Below are 16730 nucleotides of genomic sequence, written 5' to 3' on the forward strand. Positions count from 1 at the left end.
AGACAGGATGCCTGGTCTGAGGGGCCAGCGGTCACGGTAGTTGGAGCTGGAGGAGCAGGGCATTCGCACAGCGGCTCCTTTAGTCCTCACTGGATCCCACGGGCCAGCGGGCATCACCCTGCAGACCAGATTCAGAGGTCCAGCTGCCGGCCTGAGTGACCCGCCCGGTAAGCGATGGGCTGGTGTCACCCCAGTGGGCCTGACACCACCTCTGGGTCTCACCCTGCCCCCAGGGAACCATGCCTGCGTCCTCCCCGCCTGGCTGCGCCCTCCCTCCACAGGCTTGGAGGGGACCCTGGGGGGGCTGCCCCCTGGCTGGGCTTCAGGCAGGGCTAGGCAAGGGACCATGCCCTGCCCTGCTCCTGGGGGTGGGCGTCCGGGGAGGGCACACTCGGGATCCCACTCACTGTTGTCCCCTCTCTTGGGTCGGGGTGATGACCCTCCATGGGAGCAGATCCCTGCTGGAGCTCCAGGCTGCCAGGGGCTGAGTGGAAGTGGGCACAGAACAGCACCTGGATCTCCTCAGGGTCTGTAGAGGTCTGAGTGGCTTGAGTGGACGTGAGAGTTGGACTATAAAGAAAGCTGAGTGCCAAAGAATTGATGTTTTTGAACTGTGGTGCTGGAGAAGACTCTTGAGAGTCCCTTGGACTGCAAGGAGATCCAACCAGTCCATTCTGAAGGAGATCAGTCCTGGGTGTTCATTGGAGGGACTGATGTTGAAGCTGAAACTCCAATACTTTGGCCACCTGATGTGACGAGCTGACTCATTTGAAAAGACCCTGATGCTGGGAAAGATTGAAGGCGGGAGGAGAAGGGGACGACAGAGGATGAGATGGCTGGATGGCATCACCGACTCTATGGACATGAGTTTGAGTGAACTCCGGGAGTTGGTGATGGACAGGGAGGCCTGGCGTGCTTCGATTCATGGGGTTATGGAGAGTCGGACACGACTGAGCGACTGAACTGAACTGAACTGAGTGGTCTGAGCTAGAGTGCCTGGCAGGAGACCCTCCATAGGCAAGTAGAGGGGCCGTCCGCCTGGCCCTCCTGCCTGAGGCCTCACAGGGCCCCGTGGGGCAGCCCCTGGGGGCTCTGTGATGGGGCTGGGCTGGCCTGGCCCTCGGAGAACCGTCGTCTTGCCCCAGGTCCTCGAGGCCCCATGGGAGCGCTGGCCCCGCGCCCTGAGCCTCCTGTCCTGCCTCCCCTGGGCCCCAGGTGATGCCAGCCCTCCCCCGCGGCGCCCCTTCAAGGCTGCGGCTCTGTGCGAGTTTCTCTGCTCCTGGCTGTTGTGAAAGAGGCTCAGATGCGGCTCCAGACAGAAGGCAGAGAGGAAAGCCAGCAGCTTGGCGGGGGCAGGCCTGCCGTTTCGAGGTGTTCACTGCCGCTCCTCCGCCCCGCCCGGCGTCCTTTCCTCTGCCCCGTGGGTTACCGGGGACCAGCGCAGCTCCGAGGCCCCTCCGTCAGCCTCGGTGGACAGGGCCCAGGACCCAGCCGGGCCAGCTAGTCACACCCTGTTTTAGCCGCTCCCAGGGAGCTGGGGCTTCAGGGAGTGAACGTGGACTGCGGGGCTGGAATCCTCCAAGTGGTTCAAGATGTCAGGAGGCTTAGGGAGGGACGCGGGCGGCATTTCCTGTGCTTGCTTTGAAGACGTGGGAACAAAGGCGGACCGTGGGCGCGGGTGGAGGGCCCAGGCCTGTCTGGCCTCTGAGCCTGGATGGGCAAGGCTGGGGAGGGTGCTGGGGCTTGCAGTGGGGAACGCCGGCCTGCGGGGCCTGTGGGCCCAGATAGGACCCCGCTCCCTCTGCAGTGATGACTGCCCTCGGGGCGCCCTCCTGGGGCCTTGGGAGTGGAGGTTGGCCCCCCAGACCTTCCAACGGTGCGCAGGTCTCCCCGGAGCCTGTCAGTTACTGCGGCTCCCCTCCCCCCACCCCCTCCCCCAGGGAGGGCGCTGACCCCAGGTCACGCGCTGAACCCTCCACGGGCGCCTGATCGGCCACTTCCCCAGCTGCCCGGGGTGGGGAGGGGCTGCCAGGAGAGGGGCCCTCGGAAGTCCTTCCAGCAGCTGCCCTCATGCTGCCCAGTTTCCCAAACCCACCTCGTGCCGCGCGCTCTTAGCGTCACACATGTGGCCCCGTCTTCTCTGAGCTGCTGCAGTCACTCAGGTGGGGTCCCTCCCCGTGGGACCCTGGCCTGAGAGCTCACTCGGCAGGAAGGTGCCATCGAAAGAGACAGTGCTGTGGCCAGGTAGGTGGAGGACAGGCCTGGGGGGGCACCGAGCCCCACGGGGACGGGCATGTCCTCACTATGGGGACGGCCCTGGCTCCTCCGGCCCTCACCCTCTCTCTGTACGCCTCCCTGTGAATCTGGGGAAGGCCACATTGCAGCTCCTCGGGAGGCTGAGGTCCTCAGGGTGTGTGGCCTCTCCCCTTGGTCACTGGCTGGGGCTGGGGCGGGGGCAGAAGTCAAACAGGGAGCAGAGAGAAGAGGAAAAGGCGGTTTCCTAACGACGTCTGTCCAACAGCAGGTGCCTCAGCCCCTGCTTGCCTGCAGGAAGTCGGGGGGACTGCTGGCCAGTGGGGGGGCACCTCTGGACGGGCTGCCCAGGGCAGGGTTGGTTCTGGAAGTGGGGTGGCCTGGGGCAGCAGCGGCGGGCCTAGACCTCAGCACCGCCTCCTGGGGCCGGGCCCTGAGCCTCCACACTCTGCCAGCCCTGCTTCTAGAAGCAGCGAGGGCAGAGCTGCCGAGTGGTTCTGCCCACCTGGGCCGGGTCGCGTGTCCTGGGGTGCCAGGAACCACTTCCCTCTCCCCTGAGGGCCCGTGAGCCCTGCTCTCACTCAGAAGGGCTCGGGGTGCCTCACTGGCTCCCCAGGGTGTGCTCAAGCGTGAGCACCCTCGATCCCCAGGACCGAGGGGCAGGTCTGAGGACCCCAGGCCCTTGCTGGCCTGCTCGGAGCTGATGTCCAGGGGTGGGGGCAGTGTGGCCACCTCTGATCACGTTTCTGCCCTGCACGTGGTGGTTGGACACTGTTCAGGAGCCCTGCATGCCCTGTATTTCTTCAGGCTGTCCCCACCCCCACCTTTGCAAGCAAGACCCCTCTGCGGGGTCATGGCGCCACTCCCGCCTTACACATCCGGGAGCTGGTTCCACAGAGCCCCGCCTGCCTGCGGGGTCGGCCTGGCCGGGCCCCTGTCCCGATGTCCTGTGTCTGAGCCCCTGTCTGTGCGGGTCTGGCCCCCATGTTGGCCGGACCAGCGATCTTGCTGGAAGACAAGGCCTCAGAACAGGTCAGGGATGCAGAGCTGACCATGAGCCCGCGCTCAGCCCTGGAGGGCATGTGGCCGCAGGGTGGTTTGGGGCAGAACCAAGGCAGCGGGGGGAGCCCTAACTTGCCGGGGTCAGAGGGAAGCCAGACCTCGCCTCCCCTGGACACCTGAGTCCAGGATTCCCCTCCAAGGCCCTCTTGTGCAACCAGGGTCAGAGGTCCGCCTCTGGGGCGTGCGCGATGAGGCTGAGGTCTGGAGGCAGCTGGGAGCTTTAGTGTCCTTTTCACGGACACAGCTCAGCACCCACACCTCACACCCTTGGGTGAGATGCAGCCATTCTGTGGCGTTCTCCTGCCCCGGCCACGGCGGCCAAGCCTGTTGGGTGGAGGAGGACAGTGGGTGACTCGGGGCCCGGGATGGGGAGGAGCCTTCTCCAAGGAGACCACCTGCTGGGAGGGACTGCATGCTGAGCCCCCAGTGGCCTAGGGTGGGAGCCCCAGGGCCTGGTTGAGGTGCAGGGTGCATCCTTTCCCTCTCGTGCACTCCTGGTCCTGCAGGGGTGTCTGGGCAGTGCACGCAGTGTACACTACAGAGGCCTCACCAGCCCTCTGCAGGGTTACCATCTGGGAGACACAGCTGGCTGAGTGCCCCTGGGTCCCCGGGGTGCTGGGGTAGTGGGCTCCCTGGGCTCTGTGTACACACCCTGTGTCACCTTTGTGGGTAGGGGATGAGATTCCATCAGTGAACTGCCGAGGTCACTCTGCGTGTCCCCAAGGTGGTGCTGAAGGTCAGGAGACCCAGGACCCACGTTGGGGCCCCTAGCACGTCACCCCCCGTCACCGAAGCTGCAGAAGGCAGTGTTGGTGGGGAGATGCGAGACCCCCGTCCTCAGTGGACCTGTAGTTGCTCAGCACAGATTCTAAAATAAACCGGCAAGTCCACGGTCCCAGCGCTCATCACAAGTCCACTGGCCCTCAGATGAGGTTCGGGAGGGTGTTGGGGGACCTCTCCCCTCGAAGGACTCGCCTTGCACGGGGGAGCCCCGCTCCTGTCACACTGCTGGCCTGGGTCTCCTGTGAGCTTGGTTTGTTCCCTAAACTGGAGGGGAGATGGTGCTTTCTCAGTTGGCATCTCGGGCTCTGCCGTCTCAGTTTCCAACTTGCTAAGCTGCTCGAGACTAAACGTCTGGATAAAGTTCATTCCACCTACTGGACGGTAGCTTCAGAGATTTGGGACTAAACGCTGTACATCTTGGACTTTTTATGTGGTGATTTCTCATTGTGGCAACCCTGCCAGGGAGGTATTTGAGATGACTTGGCCTCTGATCAGGGGAGGACCACGGCCAAGGGCCTGGACACCCCGCGGCCCTCCCTGGGGTGACCGCAGTCAGAAGCTTCGGGAAGCCCCCGGATGCCCAGGCGGGTCTTGCTGCTGGCACTGTTCCCATGCCGTGACTCCTTCCTCCTATGTCCCGAGCCCTGGTGGGCTGGCGTGGTATGATGGTGGAGGGCTGGCTCACCCCGCCCAGCACCCCTGCAGCTGAGGTCATTCCCCAGAGACAAGCCAGCACAGCTCCGCCCCAGGCCCCCACCCAAAGCCCTCACACAGCTCACCGAGGTGAGACCGAGTCTGGAGTGTGCGGGAGGTCTCCCGGACCCCGATGGAGTTGGGCAGCTCCAGGCGGGTCTCCCGTACCCAGCTCTTTGGGCCTTGATCTTATAAGATGCGACTGTTTGCTTTCCACGCTCCTGCCTTTGCATGAACACAGCTGGGGGACTGGGAGGCTCCGATGGGCACCCCCAAAGAAGCAGGGGGCTCTGTATCCCTGAAGTGCAGGCTGCTTGTTCCTAAGCCTTCTGCCCAGCCACACGGAGGCCTCTGTAGCCCTGCTGTCTGCGGCCAGCAGGCAGCCAGGCCTGACCTCTGGGGCACACTCGGGGACCCCTCTCCTGGGCAACCCTGGTTGGAAAAGACCCTGGTGCTGGGAAAGATTGAGGGCAGGAGGAGAAGGGGATAACATGATGAGATGGTTGGATGGCATCACCGACTCAACGGACCTGAGTTTGAACAAGCTCTGGGACATGGTGAAGGACAGGGAAGCCTGGTGTGCTGAAGTCCATGGAGTCGCAAAGAGTCAGACACGACTGAGCGACTGAACAAGCACAGCTCCTGGGCCCACGCTTTCTCCACCGCCTCTGGGACAGCCTGGTGCTGGGGAGCCCTGGCCATCAACACCTCTCCGTGGTGGCTGCCAGGATTTCTCCCCAGATGCCCTCAGGGGAGCCAGGCTCCCTGGGACTCCAGAGGAGCCCTCCTCGCGTCCAGCCCCAGCTCCTGCCTTCCATAGGCCTGGTCATCTCTGCTCTCTGCTCAGCCCCCAGATGGCCCCACCACAGGCCCTCTCCACGCTGCAGCCTGACGGGCCCTCCCCAGGAGCAGTGGGCCTGGGTCACCTTTGGGATGGAGCCCAGCGTTGACCCTTCACATTCCAGGCCAGGGCCACCTGACCTCCTGGACACCCCCCGCCCCAGCTGGAGGCTTTGCAGGCCACTCAGGGCCCCCGAGGGTCCTGCCATCCTGCTGCCTGGGCCTGGTGAGCCCCCACAGTCCTCACTGGGGCCTGGCAGCGGGGCCGCCTCTGGATGTCGTGCTCAGGGCTGAACTGCAAGTCATGTTCTGACATCCATGTGGGACGGCGGGGGGCATTGGCCACTCTGCCGGCCTCTTCCCTGTGAGTGCGTCCAGGAGGCCAGAACCCTGTTTTGCGAGATGCTGTCTGGGGTGGACAGTGCTGGCCGTGCCAGGTTTGGTCTGTGGAAGGCCTGCAGCTGGCCACCTTTGCGCGTGTCTTCTGTCCAAGAGGACCCTCCTGCGGGCTGGGTGTGAGGCTGTGAAGGGGAGGTGGGCCTGCAGGCCTTGCTGGGTGGGGCCCACCTTCTGTGGGAGGAACAGTGCTCCTGACCTGGCAGGGCCTACGCCCATCCCCTCTCTCCCTGAGCCTGAGCAAGCCTCCTCTTGTGTGTTCAGAGTGGGCAGAGTGCCCGGGCCCCTGGCGGCCACAGAGGGTCCTGGTGGCGGCATGTCATGAGCCACTTCTCAGGGCTCCTGCTCTGGGCCACCCCCTCCCGCCCTCACCCGCTGCCTCCCTGGGCGGGGCCACGGCCAGTGGGAGCATGGGGGCCGCCTTGCCCAGAGGCCTCTGGACAGGCTTTCTCCAGTGGGGATGACTTCTGGGGCCCCTTTCATGCCTGAGGGTCTGCGGGTGGGGACGTGGTGACTCGGGAGCTGAAGATGACTCAGGAGCTGTCAGGTTTATAATCCAGCCGTCTGCGATCTCATGACTCGACTGTTTTAAAGCTCGGTGATTCATCCGTCTTGAAATGCGTTGGTAGATATTAAGGCTTTTTTATTCACAGTGTTCAGATACGATTGAAACATGAATGTTCCAGTTGAAATGCCAAGATTACGTTTATCTGTGGTTTCAAGTTATTTGACTGTTCTGGGATAACAGAGCTGCAGAGAAATCTTAGTTTAATTGTTAGAAGTCCTGTGTGAATGCTGACCACGCGTGTGCACGTTTTTATATCTGGTTTGTGTGTGTGTTCAGCCACTTCAGTCGTGTCCAACTATTGCGACCTCGTGGACTGTAGCCCCAGCAAGCTCCTCTGTGCATGGCCTTCTCCAGGCAAGACCCCTGGGGTGGGTCGCCATTTCCTTCTCCAGGGTTTTTGTCTGTTACAGAAGAATGAGAGAGTAGTAACTCAGTGATTAGGAGCCAAGGTTTTCAGTGAAAAAGACAAAAGACACAGGAGGAGAGAAGGAGTTTGTTAAAATCCTGACTGTCAGGCTTGAGTTGTGCCAGGACGAGTTCACCCTTTTTCTTCTCAAACCTGTGTGTTTCCCAGCTCACCGCCCAGAAAAGGCAGGACGCCGAGACAGCTGACGGCCTGAGCCCACGTGCCCACACGCGGGTCTGGACAGCACCCTGCGGACGGGAACCCCCAGGGATTTTTGGTGAACAGGCTGTGTCCAGGTCTGGAACAGGGAAAGCGTTTGCCATGTTGTTTTAATAGCAGCTTCCTTGAGAAATGATTCACCCGCCATGTAACTCACCCACATGCAGCGAGCAGTTCAGTGGCTTTTACGTGTGTTCACCCGGGTGTGCAACGTTCGCCACCATCCAGTTCCTGAGCACCTCCCTCACCCCCGGAAGGAGCCCCCACGGCTGGGGGCCGCCCCTGCCCACTGCCCGTCCACCACCCCTCCACTGTCCGACTCTGCACGCTTGCTGCCCTGGACGTTTTGTGTTGACCTGGCCTTCGGGGCTGCCTGCTTCCCCTGTTTCCAAAGATCTTCAAGAGCTCCTCTGCTGCCCCTCCCTTCAGGACTGGGGTCTCCTTCTTGCCCCTTGTCCCCAGGCTGGAGTGGTCCCCCTTCAGGGTCACTGCACTCCTGTGTCTGCCCCTGGGAGGGCCGCAGGCCCATGTGGCGGCGTCCTGCTGGTGGGCGACCCCCGCGGGCGCCCCGAGGCCCTCCAGCCCCAGTCCTCTTCACCCCCATCGCCACCTGCTTCTCCAGGCCTGCCGCGGCCCGAGGGCTGGGGGAGGGCTGACTCGTGTCCTCTGGGCCTGCCTGGCCCCTTGAGCCTCCCAGCCGGGCAGTGTTCACAGGCCAGCCAAGCCCTGCTCTCCTCCAGCAGGACACACTGTGTGGGTTGGAGCTGGGCCATCGCGGAACACACATGGGGCCTGGCCGGGCTGTGCAGCTGAAGGCCTGCCCCCGAGGGAGCCCAGGGCCGGTGTGGAGGGGCTGGGGGCGGAGCTGAGGCTGGCAGTGGGTGTGAAGCAGACTGGGGGTCCTGTGGGAACCCCCATCTCCTGTCCTCGAGTGAGCGCCCAGCATGTCTCCTCCCACCTCTGGGCCGGCTGTGAGGGGCGTGTTCACAACTGCTGTGCTGAGAATCAGGGTACACTCGGTGTTCCCCCCGGAACAATGCCCGTCCCAGTCCTCACATGGCTCCCTCCCCTGTGGGCCCTGGGAGTTCCCCTGGGTGACCTGACCCTGAGCCTGCTGCAAGCTGTGTCCTGAGCCCTGAGGACTGGGCATCCCTGCCAGACCTGCTCCCGCACTCGTTGAGGGCTGGGCCCCATGCTGGGGCTGGAGCATAGGGAGCAGCAGCCTCCTAGGCCCAGGAGACCCCAAGGCCCACCCGGGACCACCCGGCAGGCAGCCTGTGGGGGCACGGTGGGGGTGGGGGGAGGCTGCCAGATGCAGGTGCTGGCCGTGTCCAGCGGGGCTCTCCATGCTGCTCTTCACAGGGGCGGCCTGGAAGGATGCCACGGCCGGCCAGCCTGACCCAGGAGCTGGACCCGCACTTCAGCCCCTTGTTTGCTCCCCTAGAGACCCGGGTGAGTACTGTGCTCTGGCGGCAGGCCCAGGGTGGCCGGACAGGCTCCATCCTCAGGGACCCACGGTGAGCCGAGAGACCCGGATGGGAAAGAGACGGGAAGGGACGGTTGGACAGCGCATCCAGGGCAGCCTGCCAGGGCCGAGTGTCCCGGCTGGGATGCAGAGGCTCCTCCCGGGGCGGTGGGCGCTCCTGGCGGCCCTTAGGGCTCCTTGATGACTCCCTCTGCTGAGTCTGGTTCCTGGCCTCCAGGTGTCTCCGCGACGCCACTGACCCAGCAGCCCCACGTCCCGGGCCCGGCAGTGAACATGCGCTTTCTGGAGGCGGGGGTGGGGCAGCACAGGGGGCTTGAGTCTGAGCTGAGAGACAGGGAGGAAGCCAGACGCGGCCAGGGGGCCTCCCTCTCCTGACGGCAGGCAGGGGCTGGCCGTGAGGAGGGCCGCACACTGACCGGCAGGCTGGGGGTGGCCGGGGCTGACCCACCGCAGGCCGGAGGCTGGGGCTGGCCTCCGGGGTGCCTGGCTGGTGGCGGGGGTGAGAGGCTGTGACGGACGTGGCCCCCGGGCGGCCTGTGTCCATCTACTCCCCACTACCTGCAGCTCCGCCCCGTCGGCCCGCCGCTCTGCTTCGGCTCAGGTGCCCTCGGGCCCCCTCTCACCCCACTTGGATCTGGCCCCTGGGCCCGTGCAGCACTGGGTCTCCTAGTATTGGCTGTGGGCCGCACGGAGGACGCTCTGATCTTGAGCAGTGATCCCCCTCAGGTTCATCAGAGCATGGAGCCGAAAGACGGCTTGACCCTTGGACAGCAAGGTTTGCGTTGCCGAGCTGACTTCCTGGCGGGGACGTACTGAGTCGGCATGTGAAAAGTCTCCTTTCCACTCCCTTGTCTCTGAGGACCTGGTGAAGACACGCCGGTAAATGCAGGATGCAGGCTCGCAGCCCTTGGGCCGACGGGCTGCTCCCACGGGCCTGGCGCGGCCGTCTCTGCTGGCTGCTCGTCGTTTGAGGGCTCGGCGGTTGCGGTCTTTGCTGTGGACTGCAGCGGCATCTGCAGTGAGCAGATTATCCCTGAACTTCAAAGGCTGCACCTACGTTTTCACGGGCAGGGTTTAGTAAGGCTTTCCCTGAAGAATAACGTGCGCGCGGACAAGGTCACAGATTACCAGCACGCAGCCTGACGCATTGGAGAAGCGAGCACCCACAGAGCCACCCCTGCACGAAGGCACCAAACAGGCCCACGAGCCCGCGGTGCCCCTCCTGCTCCCGACCCCCCTCCCCCACAAAGGCTGCCACTCCCTGACTTCTGTCACCATCAGTGGGTTTTGTCTGGGTTTGAATTTTAAGTAAATGAATTCATACAGTGCCAGCTCTTTTGTGTGCGGTTCTTTTGCTCCAATTGTATTTGTGAAGTTCCTCCAGGTTACGACAGCCAGAAGTCCACCCTTTCTTCATTGCTGTCCCACTGGATGACTATATAATGTTTTGAAAATATTTCTCTGCGGTATTGTCAGTGGATGATTTTGTTGAGAGTTTAGGGCCATGGTGAATGCCCTTGCCGTGCCTCCGTGCCAGTGTCCTTTTGTGAACATACGCAAGCATTTGTGGGAAAGGAATCACCCGGACACAGCATTTCCAACTTTGGAAAATACCATCAGAAGGTTTTCTAAACTACAGCACCAATTCACACTTCAGGCAAAGCATATGAGCACTCCCCTTGCTCAGCGTCCATGAGGACCTTTTAGTCTGAGCCATTCTGGGGATCGTTGTGGCTTAAATTTGCATTTCCAGGATGACTAAGGATATGGAGCCCTTTTCTCCACGCGTTATTTTGCTGTTCTGTGAGTGCCTTTTCGAGTCTTTTGCCCATTTAAAGAATGAGTTGTCCCTGCACACAGATGTTTATAGCAGCTTTATTCATAATTGCCAAGACTGGAAGCAACCCAGATGTCCTTCAGTGCTGGATAAATGAACCATGACACATCCAGACAGTGGAATATTACTCAGCACTAAAAAGAAATGAGCCTTCAAGCTGTGAAAAGACACGGGGGAGGCCTGAATGCGTGTCCCTGAGTGAGAGGAGAAGCCAGTTTGGAAAGGCTCCCTGTGGGCTTTTTCCGTCTCGATGGATTCTGGAAAGGCGCCACTGTGGAGACAGTGGGAAGAGCCGTGGTCGGCGGGGGCTGGGGGCAGGGAGACAGGACTGGGTGGCGCTCGGGATTCTGGGGTGAGTGGATCGGTGTGAGGCTGTCATGGTGGAAAGCCTGTGCTCTGGCCTTCGAGGAGGGCTGAGCGCCCCAGGAGAGGTGGCCAGGAGGCGCCTGGTGTGGCAATTGAGACACGGCAATCGTAAGACATGAGGCTGTCCGTGCTCCTGTGAGCAGAGTGGCCGGGGCCGCGCGGCCGGGGCCCCCGCCCTGGCTGCAGAGAGCGCCCTTCGCCTCCTGTGTGAGCGGCTGGTCGAGCTCTCGGGTGCCCGGCATCACCCCTCTGCGCCTGAAACTGTCTCCCTACCTTTCCTGGCTTCATTGTCCCCTCAGTTGGCTGCAAGCTGGGTTGGCTTCCTGGAGGTGGGGTGGGGGGCAGCCGAGGAACTGGCATCCAGAGGGTGCTTCCCAAAAGGATGTGCGCTTCTGAGCCATGGCCATACCCTGTGGACAAGTCACACAGACACAGCCACATCTTCTCACTCCTGCGCAGAAGCTCCAAGGCCCTCCCGAGGGCACACTGCTCACCAGCCGCTCATGGGTAAAAATCTGCCCCCCTTTTCGGTGCGATGCTCTCTCTCCGCAAGGCCCACCCCCGCAGGTGACCCCTTCCCGCTGCACCAGGCTCAGCTCTGTCCGGCATCACCTCCGCTTGGCAGTGTCCTGGGGGGCAGCACTGCGCCCTCCCACTTGGCACCAGACCCCAAATGTCTGGGCAGCACTGATTGAGGAAAAGGGAAGGAAGTGTCCCTGGATGGAAGAAGGTGTTTGGAGCACATGTCACAGGGGCGACTTTGGGGCCAGAGCATGTAAAGAGCACTCGCCAAGCAATCACAAAACAGCAGGCGACAGGCCAGAAAAGCGCGCAGAGCCCCGGCCGGCAGTTCACAGAGAGGACACCAAATGGCCGTGAGCCTCAGAAACAAGCCTGGTCTTATAGCAAACAGGGAGGTGTGTGTGAGCCGCAGTGAACCCAGACGCAGCGGCTGGGTGGGCGCCGGGGCCCCGCAGACAAGGCCGGCGGCGGGGGGAGGGGAGCCTGCAGACACCGGGTGCAGACTGGGGGGCCGCGCGGGGAGGCGTTCTAACAACGTGGAGCCACCCCCACCCCGTGCACCCTGCGCACCCCTGGGCCGTAGGTAGTGGCACGGAGACACGCGGCGTTCGTGGTCATGCTGGACTTGTTCCCGAGTGCCGGGGACTGGGGAGGACCAGATGGCCGTCAGGGAGGAGTGAGAAACGCGGGGCCCAGTCGTCGCCACACGGAGGAGACCGGCTGTGTCCACAGCCGTGGCCCCAGGTGCCCAGGTGGTGGGTGCGGGTCCCTCCCTCCACCCTGAGAGCCCCAGTCCTGGGCTGGGGGGTGCTCTTCGGCTTCTCTGGGCTCACAAAGAGCTGGGAAACCGAGTCTTCCTTCCAAGGCAGCGAGAGCACAGGATTCCAAAGGTCCAGGAAAGTGAGCTCAGCCCACAGCATCACCCTCTGTGGCTGTTCACGTTTAGCTTTCAAACATCATTTTACATTTAAATGTGTTTGAAAAGTACAATAAACATGATTTAAGTCAGCCTTGGAAGCAGTAGGAATTGCATCTCCCTTTAAAGTGACAGAGGCTTCCTCTCAGGGGCAGGGCTGAGAATCGACTAGGATATGCCTAGAAAGCTGGGGCTCTCGGGGGTCTCAGGGTCCCTGGGGGGGGGATACAGTCGTAGCCTGAGGCCACTGAGCCAGGCCTGGGGCTGGACATTCCTGACCCTGACAGCCACCACCAGACCCTCCTCACTGCCCACTGTCTAGGAGCCCAGGGCCTCCTCCCCTGGGACCGCGACTCCCTGCTCCAGGCCTGCCGGGGCCTGTGCAGGGCCTGTGAGTGTCCAAGGGAGGTGTGTTGTGTGAATGCCCGTGTCATGGCCAGGAGCCCCAGGGTGGGCTTCCCCAGGGTCTGGCTGTGACAACCAGGAAGCTGCGTCATTCCTCAGGAATGCAGCCAAGCCTTGGTGTCCGGACCATACCGCCCAGCAGACATCAGGAGCCCCAGGGCCGGGCCGCATCTCCTCCTCCGGGCCTGCTCCTGGGCAGAGGCACATGGCTGCTCTGCACAGATGGGCAAGCCGGGCTTGCTGGACTGTGCGTGAGTCTTCCACGTCTTGTTTCTGGGGCCTGGTCACCTCTGGACGCCAGCTGGACAGTGCAGGGCCGTGGCCTTGCGAAGCTTCGCAGTCAGCCAGGAGCCTCAGGCCCAGAGGAGGTGCTGACCACAAGGAGAACAGGGCAGGGGAGGTCAGGCTGGGCCAGTGGGGTCCCCAGCGTCCCGGGGTGCGGTGGGGGCCTGACAATGGCAGCCCCAAGTCCACTCCAGGGGCCACAGTGTCCACAGCCAGAGGCCTGGACTTGGTCTAATCAGAGCTGGCCTGGAAACAGGGCCACGGTGGGTGACTCTGGCCTGGAGCCAGTCCTAGAGGCTTCCTGGAGCAGACTTCCCAGACCAGGTTATGGCCCCTTCGATTCTAGTTCCCAGCACCCTGGGCCCAGCCCCCTGGGACCTGAAGGTCAGGAGACCCACCCTGGCCTAGAGGACCCAGGTCAAGAGAGCAGGAGGGGTCTTTCCGAGAGGAAGCCTCAGAGTCCGGTGCCCTGGGGTTTGCGAGCTGGGGGCAGCACTGGGGACTCTACAGCCCTTCCCCTCCCCCCGCCTGAACCCCCCTGTTCCTGACTCTCTCATCTCCCGCCTCGCTGCCCTCCCCAGGGGCAGGAGTTCTGCTTGGGACCTGTGCCACCTCAGGCCTCAGGGTGGGTGAGTCCAGGACTTCAGAGGCCTGAAGAGGGCCCACCCACTGCCTGGGTGTGGCGCACAGAGCCCCCCGTCTCCCTGCCCCAGGCCCTCCCTGCCCCTCCGCACACAGCAGTCTACAGGAAATCCTCGGGGTCACCAGACAGGGGACCCCTCAGTACCAGTCCCTGGCCTCACCCGGTCCTGGGAGCCTGGCCTGCCCAGGACCCTGGGGCTGCCCCTGGACCAGTGTCCATGGTGGCAAGAAGCAGAGAAGACCCTTTTATTTGTGCAGTGGGGGCTGCTGTACCAGGTTCCAGAAGCTTCTGTGGCCACCACTCGCTGAAAGCCCAGAGAGGTATGGACAGCCTCAGTAGGAAACCAACACAGACCGGCAGGGGCCAGCCCCAGAGGCCCAGGCCTGTGGGGCCCTTGGCAGCCCCGGGGGACCCTGGCCAGCTCCCTGGTCAGACAAGACTCCGGGTTCACGCCACCTGTTCCATTGCAGGAAGCTCTGCATCTGGGCTCAGCCTTCCTGCTCTGCCTAGGCCAGGCCCTCAGCATGCCTGCCTGCTTTGTCTTAGAGGTGTGTCCTGGGCATGACAGACCCTCGGCAACTGCCCCAGAAGGTTTATCATTAAAAAAATGGTGCAAAAAATCCCTCACGTGCTCTGCGCCTGCCTTGCCTGCACCTCAGTGGTGTCCGTGCAGACCCGTCTGTTGTCCAGCAGGAGGTGGCCCCAGGGCCTTTGCACCACCACCCTTCTGTTGGGGCACTGTCCCTGGCACGTGTTCACCCTGTCGCCTCCTGCTTTCTGCTGGAGCAGCACCTCCTCGGGGCCCCTCCCTGGTCTGAGTCAGCCCCCCAGGCACCAGAGGCCCTTCCTGGGACCTGTAGCCGGGCTGGTCTCTGCGTGGCCGCTGCCTCTGCCATGAGGGCCGACGCTGAGGGCCGTGTTCCGGCCACCGCCCCGCAGGTGCGGCCGCAGACAGCTGGCCCTTCCTGGGATGCCTGTGGTGTGAAGTCAGCTGCTCGGTCTCTGCTGGCGGCCACGCCCTGGCTATTCTGGGAGCTCGAACTCAGACCCTGGCCTCGCTGCTCCCATCCCCCGAGCTCCAGGGAGTCTGGCCGAGGGAGGGGATGCTCCCTCCTCTGTCACGTCCCCAGAGTCCCTGCGGGACACAGCTGGTCCGGCCGGGGTCAGGATGGGCCACACTGGGCCCCCAGTGGGGGCGGGGCTGCCGTGAGCCGCATCCCTGGCCAGCTGCGGCTTGGGGCCTCCGGAGCCTGTTCCCGAGGTAGAGATGACCCCAGGGGCTTCTGCAGAGGCCTCGGTCTGTCCTGAGGGGAGCGGCCAGGGTCAGCAAGGCCCGCGACTCGGAAAAGGCGGCCGCGTCCCCTTCACTCTGCTGAGAGGTGCTGTGTCCTCTCCAGCCCTGTGTCCAGACCTCACCGGCACAGCCGCGAAAAGCCTTGGCTTGCTGCCCTGGCCTTGCAGCCAGAGACAATGCCCAAAGCCGGGCGGCCCGGCCTACATGGTGGCTGGGCCCCGGTCCAGGGCCAGGGGGGAGCCGGTGGGCCCGGGCCTTTGGGGTGGGGCCCTGGAGAGGAGCCCAGGACACTGGGGATGAGCCCCGGAGCCAGGCCCTCTGCCCCTGCCCCACGCCCGCAGGTGTCCTGGGCATAGCCGGCTGCCCTGGGTTCCCACTGAGGAAGCCGCCCCCAGGCCCAGCTGGTAGAGGGCTCTGGGAGTTGATGGAGGGGGTCCCTGGGGAAGCAGTGGGGGTCCTCTGGGGGTCTCCTGCCAGATGAGCACCCAGCACCCGCAGGAGGGGGCCCTGGAGCCTGGGGGGTCACAGCTGAGAGCAGAGAGGAGCTGGTGGGAGGTGTCCGGGGACAGCCCGTGGTCTCAGCGCCTGTCGTGTCGTGTGGGGTCCATGGGGTCCGCTGTCGGCCCCCAGGGGCCAGACTCAGGGCTGGTGGCCAGGTGAACCTCCCCTACAGCTCCCACCCCATGCCTTTGGAACCCCTGTCCTGGCCGCTCGCTGGCGTGGGCAGGGGGCAGAGCTCTGGGGTCTTGCTGGTGACTCGGCCTCCACGGGACTTGAACACTTTATTCTCAGCTCTCTGCAGTCTCTATCACGTCCTTTCCTCTGGCCACTTCTGAGTCCAGTCCCTGAGGCTTGGAGCATGTCTGTGTGTCCTATGTGTGTGTGTCTGCGTGTGCATGCCTGGGTGTGCGTGCGTGCATGTCTGTGGGGCTTGGGGAGAGTTTCTGGCCCTGTGAGGTCTCTCCCCCCCGGCCCTCCAGGGTTGGGCCGTGCTGGGCCAGCGGGCAGCTGTGGCCTCCTGTTTCCCCCGACCCCCTGCCGACAAGGACCCCTTGGTAGGAGCAGTCGTCACCTCCCTCTCCTTCCTTCCCAGGCCTGCCCTCTGCCCTGGGAGTCCAGCCCGCCCCAGCTACCTCCTGCAGCCCCTGGGGGCTCTGTGGGCCACCCAGGGAGGAGATGGCTGTCCCCCAGGGCACTGCCCAGCACTCCCGGCCTGCTTGGTGGGCAGAGGCTACCGGCAGGAGCTCCAGCATCTATGAGAGACACCTAGGGCCCCCAGCACCCCGTGGCCTTGGGGAAGCCCAGGGAGAAAGCAGATTTACCCCCCAGACAGGAGGAGCATCTTTCACACAGACCCGCGTCCCCTTGGGCCAAGGTCTCCCCTGGGCCCTCCCCGCCGAGGACCAGGCTGGGGGCAGTGTCTGGGTCTGCTCTTCTCTTCAGGCCCAGGGGAGAGCAGAGGGGGCTGTCGGCTGCATGGGGTATGGTTTCTGGAGCCACTTGTTTTCAGCCGCGGGAGGCCCAAGTTCAGGCAGAAGGGCCTGGAGATCCTCCAAGGGCCGTGGCAGCTGGGAGGGCTGTGACTGCCCAGTGGGACGTGCCAGGGGGTGGGGGTGGGTGAGCCTGGCTGCCCTGGCAGCGGCTGACCTCCCTGTGGGGCTGGGGTGCGGGGTCCAGAGTGTGGCCAGCTCATAGTGGGGAGGGTTCTGGGTTCGGGCGGCCGTGAGAGGGGACACGGGAGCTCAGAGTGGGGCAG

The 16730-nt window shown here is 63.5% G+C and overlaps 1 long non-coding RNA gene across 1 annotated transcript in view; it reads left to right on the forward strand.

Annotated features, from left to right (window-relative positions):
* The window catches only part of LOC129541719 (uncharacterized), a 34893-nt gene extending 24902 nt beyond the window's left edge, over positions 1-9991 (forward strand). Inside the window, exons 2-4 of the long non-coding RNA XR_008682881.2 lie at positions 7170-7297; positions 8583-8672; positions 9433-9991. This is a non-coding gene — a long non-coding RNA (uncharacterized LOC129541719). The remainder of the gene's footprint in view (positions 1-7169; positions 7298-8582; positions 8673-9432) is intronic.
* The last annotated feature ends 6739 nt before the right edge of the window (positions 9992-16730 follow it).

This window comes from Moschus berezovskii, chromosome 4 (genome assembly GCF_049115385.1).
Source record: "Moschus berezovskii isolate FMDL1 chromosome 4, NW_MosBer_1.0, whole genome shotgun sequence".
In the NCBI taxonomy this organism is placed as follows: Eukaryota; Metazoa; Chordata; class Mammalia; order Artiodactyla; family Moschidae; genus Moschus; species Moschus berezovskii.